At 42.1% G+C, this 8,157-nt stretch overlaps 1 non-coding gene across 1 annotated transcript; it reads right to left on the bottom strand.

The window, feature by feature from the left end:
• Positions 1 to 4,367: 4,367 nt before the first annotated feature.
• Positions 4,368 to 4,474, bottom strand: LOC131247444 (small nucleolar RNA R71). The gene has a single exon (XR_009171741.1). It is a non-coding gene; the product is annotated as a small nucleolar RNA R71 (small nucleolar RNA).
• Positions 4,475 to 8,157: the final 3,683 nt, after the last annotated feature.

Raw genomic sequence — 8,157 nt, 5'->3', positions numbered from 1 at the left:
GCCCAAGTATGGATTTATTATAGTGGGCAAACAAGGGCCCAACTACTTGAGTATTTGGCCCATAAGGCCCATCATAATGACATGGTAAATATAGGACCCAAGGGTTCAATGGGCCTATCAAAAGTTCCAGCCCAACCAAGGCTATAAGGCCCATACTTAACTAAGAGACTAGCCCAAGAAGAATCCTATTTGGGATGGGCCTTTAATCATACACTAATTAAGCCCAAAAAAATATAAAATTAAGATGGTAAGATACTGACATAAATCCTCCTCAAATCTAGTGGGCCATATTGCCCCAAAGAACATCTATAGGCAACAGTTATTGGGCTCAATGCCAAATTCCAGCCCACCCAAATTTCTGGGTTGGTTGGAGTTCAACATTAGAAGTATTTCTTAGTATAATTAATTCTTGATGGCTCATACACATCACTGTGGGCCCCACCAGATGAGAGAGGATATGCAATACATATATGAAATGGGCCAGACCATTAGAATGCAGGCCCAGCAGTAGCCTAAGGCAGGGATGTCCCATGTGTAGGCAGCCCTATGGGCCTAGGATATCTGGCCCAAAAATCCACCTAATGGGTTCTAATTGAATAAAAAGGGGGCAAGTATGATCGATCCCCTAAGGACCCTACATGGATGGGTGGTGGGACATTCAACACATCAAGGTGGGCCCATGAAGCAGGCTGGATGCCCCAGCCTGGGCGTCCCTGCTTAGCAGACCACTTCCAGCCATACCACGGGAAAATCAAATGTATTTTGGGTCAGAAATTTTACAGAGTGATACTTCCATAGGTAAAATACACCACCACAAAATTTCAAGATTTTTGGACACTTAGAAATATTTTAATTTATTTAAATAAAATAGACTGTCCAGAAAATCGGACTGACCTGGACGTCCCAACGTGGTGGGCCAGTCCGGCCCTCGCCACGGTGTGCACATAGGTCCATTGGCCATGAAATTTGGTAAGTGGGTCCTAGAATGGGTGTAACATATCGCAACAAAATTTCAGAATTTTTAGACATATATAAATATTTTAATTTATTTAAAGAAATCAATCTTTCCTAAAAATCAGACTGATCTGGGCACCGTATTGTAATGGGCCAATCCAGCCACCACCATGGTGTGTACAGGTGTCCATTGGCTCCAAAATTTTGTAGGTGGGTCCTACCATGAGTGAAACACCTCTTTGCAAAATTTTATGATTTTTGGATACTCATAAATATTTTAATTAAATTAGGAATTTCAATCTGTCCAGGAAGAGATGTTGCTGTCCATGCATTGTTTAGCCAATAAGGTGGGCCCAACCTTCATCCAAGAGGGGGAAAATGGAGGTTTAGTATTTTCTTCATAAAATAAAGTAAGGTGGGGTCCATAAAAGTGGCCCATCCCTCAGAGAAACCAAGCTGAAGTGTATATTTTCCCTCCATACATGTGGGCTGGACAGCCCAACAAGGTGGACACCCCTATGGGCCTCCTTTTTGGGTACCATTTCATGGGCCATCTGAGGTATGACCCATCACACCTCACGGTGGGGTCCACACCTTCTCATTACACCCATCATGATTCTTAGGGTCTAGATGACCTTAAGATGGAGTGGATCATTAAATACATCATGATGGGGTCCATAGAGAATGACCCCATCATGGATCATGACATGCATGTAGGATGGGCCAAAGAGCCACATCCATGTGATCAAATGGGATCCCCACCATGGATTGGTGGGTCCCATATGATCCATCTAGGAAGAAAAATAAGATCAAAGGGGTAGAAAAGAAGATCAGCAATTATAATCACCCACCTTAATGGATCCCACTCCAAGCTTACATCAATTTTCTCTTCATGCTCCAAGGGACATGTTTCAATGAGTGAGATGGATTGTTGAAGGTTAGATGGGAGGGGATTTGAGGGAGAAGGGGCTGGAGAAGAGAGGAAGATGGAAGGGAAGTTGCTGGGGAAGAAGAGGAGAGAGAGAGAAATGAGAGGGAAAGAGAGAGAGAGACTTTTAAGACTTGTAATGATGAGCTCATTCTCTCCTAGGCAATGATGGTGGCCTATGGTGATATTAAGAAGGCTTAGGGTCATAGCCTTTCTAGGAATCTCAGCCTAGGGTGAAATGATGGCATGGGAAAATGTGCAACCCATGGTGGGGTCCACCAATCATGCAATCAATGGCCATATCGATCAATGATCATAACTTGAGATGTACATATCGGATTAACGCACGAGACGCAGCGTTGGAATCGCGACGACGAGACGGACGCAAAGGCAGAGGTCTCAACTCGATCCGAGTCAAGTTTACATGACTGAACTCAAGGGTAACCGCAAACACTATCCGAAGGTCGCGGGTCACCGAAATTTGACTGGTAGGACCGCGGGACCAAAATGAACAAAATACATACTCACACACACACATGAACACAAGAAAACTCGGGTCAGGTCTCACAGGTAGGCATACGGGATGGATAGTGAGTACATCACATACATCATAGTGGGTTTGATGGGGCAACCCACATAGCCCAAAAAATAAATGGGCAGTAAGGTCAATATACACATCAAGATGGGCCTTACAGATCAGCCCTATGGTCCAGAAAAATAGGTGGATAGAGTGAATATAAAACACATACAACATGGTGGGCCTATAAGATGGGCCCCACCAAATGGACGGTGTGTATACGACACACACATCACAACGGCCTGCAAGATGGGCCCCACCAAATGGACAGTGTGTATGCAACACACATATCATGGCGGCCTGCTGGACATCCAACCCATTGCTTCCTGCAGTGTGGATCACTTGAGATTTGGATTTGTCCCATTTCCTGGCCCATGGCCTAAAATGATATGGAAAATTGGATGGATGGTGCAGATACAACTCATCCATCAGATGGGTCCCACCATCTAGCAGACTGGACGGTGTGAATATACAATACATTAATCAGGTGGGGGCCTCACAGCCCATCATCCAGGAATGAACAAGTTTTTGGCGCCGTTGCCGGGGATTGACAGATACGTTTTTCTGGAATTAATTAGTTTTAGAATTAGGTTAGGATTAAGATTTTACTTACTTTAGGATAAACGTTTTATTTTATTTTATTCTATTTTTAGAACTTAACCTGTTTTCCTGTTTTGTAGGATCCTGACATAAGTTCTTAAATTGGTAATTCCTTCCTAATTTCTCTACTTTTTCTGTTTTTAGAATTAAGGTTTAAATCTTAGAAATTTTCTAACTATAGTATTTCTCTATTTGTAGGAAATAGTTTATTTTTAGAAACTTTCCTCTTTTGTTTTTAGAAACTAGGTTAGTTATTTCCCTTTTTAGAGATTAACCTTCTATTTTTGTTCTCTAGTAACTTTCTAATTTTAACTCTTTTAGAATCTAACTTTGTTTCCTAAATTCACTTTTAGAAATTTTCTACTTATAGAATTTTTGTGTAGAAACTAACCTTCCTATTTTGTAGGCCTTTAAGATAGAAATTTCTAATTTGGTAAGCTCCTTCCCTACTTTCTATTTTTCAATTCTCTTTTAGTAATTTACTTTCTAGTTTAGGACTTTCCTAATTTATTTTAGAAATTTCCACTTTCTTTTAGGAATTCCTTCTTTTAGAAATCAGTTTATTACTACCTTTCTTTTAAAGGATTATTCCTCCCCTTTTTAGAATCTAACTTATTTTGTTTTATTTTGCGGGTCCTTAACTTAGGGGCTTCAATTTGGTAATTTCTTTCCAACCCTCCCTCTCTTTCTTTTTAAATTTTCTTTTCCTTTCTTAGGATTAGGTTTTTAATTGAGGGCTGCGAGTGTTTCATGCCCAAGTGGGCCCGTGACGACACTCGACGTCTCTTGACTGAAGGAGGATTGGTTGAGGGGTTGACTATCCATCGCAGGATTAGATACCGCTCGAAATCCCCTGAGTTAATTGAAGTTATGGCTGAAGACCAACCTCCTCTACTTCCACCCAGGGTGGAGGATACCCAAGATGAGAATGAGGTGCATCAGGCACCCCCGCCTCGTACTTTACGAGATTATCTACAACCGGCGGGAGTGAGTATGCCCTCATGCATGATTTTCCCTGAAAACACAGGACAAATGGACATCAAGCCGGGAGTTATCCAACTACTTCCCAAATTCCATGGACTTGAATCAGAGAGTCCATATTTACATTTGAAAGAGTTCGATGAGATTATAGCTACATTATGTTTTCCTAATGTATCTGAGGATACAATTAGGCTGAAACTCTTTCGTTTTTCCTTAAAAGAGAAAGCTAAGACGTGGTTACATTCACTGCGTCCTAGATCCATTGGCACATGGAACGACATGTAGAGGGAATTCATAAAAAAATTCTTCCCACATCATAAAACGATTACCCTCAGAAAAGCAATCATGAACTTTGCCCAAAAGGAAGATGAAACATTCTTCCAATGTTGGGAAAGGTTCAAAGATTTGGTCAGTTCATGCCCACAACACGGATTTGAAACGTGGCGCATTACAAATTTTTTCTATGATAGACTGACATCTTCCATGCGCCAAATGGTCGAGACAATGTGTAATGGAGAGTTCATTAATAAAGATGTTGACGAGGTATGGGATTACCTTGATAGTCTTGCTGAAAAAACACAATCATGGGACTATTACCCAAAGTCGAACACCATGTCTAGGCCAACTCAATTAAAGGAGAAAGGTGGATTATATCTCTTGAAAGAAGAGGATGATCTCAAGTGTAAAGTGACTACGCTCATAAGGAAAGTTGAGGCCATGGAAGGAAAGAAGGATAAGGTTAATGAAATTGTTTGCGGCATCTGTGATTGCAACATTCATACAACTGAAAATTGTCCTACAATACCCGCCTTTCGAGGAGTGTTGAATGAACAAGCTAATGCCGTAAACAACTATCAAAGACCTTTTACTGGACCTAACTCCAATACATACAATTCTGGCTGGAAAAATCATCCAAACTTTAGTTGGAGGAATGGACAAACGGCTACTTCTCCAGGTTTCTTCAATCAAAATCCAAATCAAGTGAAACCTCAAGAGGAACCGGTTCAAAATTCCATACAAGAGCTAGCTCAGGCAATGCGGGAAATTACAGATTTTATGCAAAAGATAGATTCTCGTATGATGGTTATAGAAAAGGGGATGCTTCCTGCACAACCTCTCCCCAATCCTAAACCGCAGTACGAGATTAATGATCCCAGCTCTTCAAATCAGATGAGGCACGCTAAATCCATCACCACTCTTAGGAGTGGAAAGATCATTGATAAAACTCTTCTGGTTAGGCCCGAAAAGCCTCAAGAACCAGAAGAGGACAACAATGATGGATCCAGTGATGCCCCACAAAAATTAGAACCGGAACTTCTAGAGAAGCTAGTTGCTCCATTCCCCCAACAGTTGGTTTCACCAAAACCTCTCTCTAACTCTTAGGATATCCTAGAGGTGTTGAAACAAGTGAAAGTCAACATTCCTCTACTTGATGTCGTTAAACAGATACCTTCATATGCCAAATTCCTGAAAGATTTATGCACGACCAAACGACGGCAAAGTATTCAAAAGAAAATTTTCTTGACTGAGAAAGTGAGTGCCATCCTAAAGCAAGACGTGCCACAGCAATTCAAGGATCCCGGTAGCCCAACCATATCATGTGTAATCGGGGACCATCGAATTGATCATGCACTTCTTGACTTAGGAGCGGGCGTCAATCTGATTCCCTACGCGGTATACAAACAGTTAGGTTTGGGTGAATTAAAACCCACCCTAACCACACTACAACTTGCTGATCGCTCTGTTCGTGTACCAAGAGGGATAATTGAGGATGTGTTGGTCCAAGTTGATAGATTTTACTACCCTGTAGATTTTATCATCCTGGACACCGAACCCATCAATAACATAAGCACTCAGATCCCCGTCATTCTTGGCCGCCCATTCCTTGCCACTTCAAATGTAATTATCAATTGCAGGAATGGTGTCATGACTATGTCTTTTGGGAATATGACATTGGAGTCAAACATTTTTTTCAATAACGGCAGAAACTTAGAGGAGGATGACGATTTCCACGACATTAACATGATTGACTCTTTCGTGGAAGATACGACACCTCTGACCTTGTCCTTTGACCATTTAGAGACGTGCCTGATACACTCCCATGATTTTGATGATGACATGATTAGGGAGACGTGCACTTTGCTTGATACTGCACCGGTACTTGAAGTTAACCGGTGGAGGCCACAATTTGAAGAATTGCCACAAACCGATGTAGTGCCTCTACCGTCTAACCTCAAGCCACCGAAGCTTGACCTAAAACCTTTGCCCTCTGATTTGAAATATGCCTATTTAGGTCAAGATGAGACATACCCGGTGGTGATCTCTACCCACCTGGAGAAAGAACAGGAGAGTATGCTCATATCTACTCTAATTGAGCATAAAGGAGCCCTGGGATGGACGATAGTGGACCTCAAGGGAATCGATCCCTCGATTTGTACTCATTGCATATACCTTGAGGATAATGCAAAAATCGCTCGGCAAGCACAACGTAGACTAAATCCAAACATGAAGGAAGTGGTTAAGGCCGAGGTTCTTAAACTATTGGACGTGGGTATTATATACCCTATATCTGATAGTCAATGGGTGAGTCCAACTCAAGTGGTCCCTAAGAAGTCCGGAATCACCATCGTAGCCAATGCTAATAATGAACTCGTGCCAACTAGAGTCACTACTGGTTGGAGAATGTGCATTGACTACAGGAAGTTAAATACCGTCACGAGGAAAGACCACTTTCCTTTACCATTCATTGATCAGATCCTGGAAAGATTAGCTGGTCATTCCTATTATAGTTTCCTTGACGGGTATTCGGGCTACAACCAGATAGAGATAGCTCCTGAAGACCAGGAAAAGACCACATTTACATGTCCATACGGCACCTTTGCCTATCGAAGGATGCCATTCGGACTATGTAATGCTCCTGCCACCTTTCAGTGATGTATGCTTAGTATCTTTTCTGATATGGTGGGGCAATATCTAGAGGTCTTCATGGACGATTTCTCTGTTTACGGTCCATCTTTCAGCAAGTGCTTGGAAAGTCTTAAATGTGTGCTGAAAAGATGTGAAGAAAAGAACTTGGTACTTAATTGGGAGAAGTGCCATTTCATGGTTCAGAAGGGAATTGTCCTTGGGCATATCATCTCGTCCAAAGGAATCGAGGTAGATAAGGCAAAAATCGATCTTATCTCTAACCTACCTCCACCCAAAAACATCAGAGACGTGCGATCCTTCTTAGGACACGCAGGATTTTACAGGCGATTCATAAAGGACTTTAGTCTCCTCTCTCGTCCTTTATGTAATCTTCTTCCAAAGGATGCTCCATACGAGTGGATTGAGCAATGCCAGGAAGCTTTCACCAAGCTTAAGGGCACGTTAACCACTGCACCTATCATGCAGCCACCTGACTGGAGCCTTCCTTTTGAGCTTATGTGCGACGCTTCTGATTATGCTCTTGGGGTGGTCCTAGGCCAGAGAAAAGATAAGAGGCCCTACGTCATTCATTACGCAAGTAGAACTTTAAATTCTACCCATGTGAACTACTCGACTACAGAAAAGGAACTCTTAGCTGTAGTGTTCGCCTTGGACAAATTTAGGTCCTACTTGATCGGATCCAAGATCATTATCTACACAGATCATGCAGCACTTAAGTATCTTCTTTCTAAGAATGATTTTAAGCCCCGTTTGATACGATGGATCCTTCTACTCCAAGAATTTGATTTGGAAATTAAAGATAAAAAGGGAGTAGAGAACGTAGTGGCCGATCACCTTTCTCGCCTTAATACCTCTGATTCCCTTGAGGCGACCCATATCAATGATATGTTCCCTGATGAACAACTGTTCAGAATCTCTCATTCACCTTGGTTCGCTGATATTGCCAATTATCTTGCTACAGGCGCCATACCGACACAGTGGACTGCGCAAGATAAGAAGAAATTCTTCACCGAGGTGCGCAACTTTTTCTGGGATGATCCTTATTTATTTAAATATTGCCCAGACCAAATCTTAAGGAGATGTGTACCAGACGCTGAGCATCAGAGCGTCATCTCCTTCTGTCACTCACAAGCCTGTGGTGGTCACTTTTCTGCTAAAAAGACCACGACCAAGATTCTGCAGTGTGGCT

This window comes from Magnolia sinica, chromosome 5 (genome assembly GCF_029962835.1).
Source record: "Magnolia sinica isolate HGM2019 chromosome 5, MsV1, whole genome shotgun sequence".
In the NCBI taxonomy this organism is placed as follows: domain Eukaryota; kingdom Viridiplantae; phylum Streptophyta; class Magnoliopsida; order Magnoliales; family Magnoliaceae; genus Magnolia; species Magnolia sinica.
This window is presented reverse-complemented; position numbering and strand designations above follow the sequence as displayed.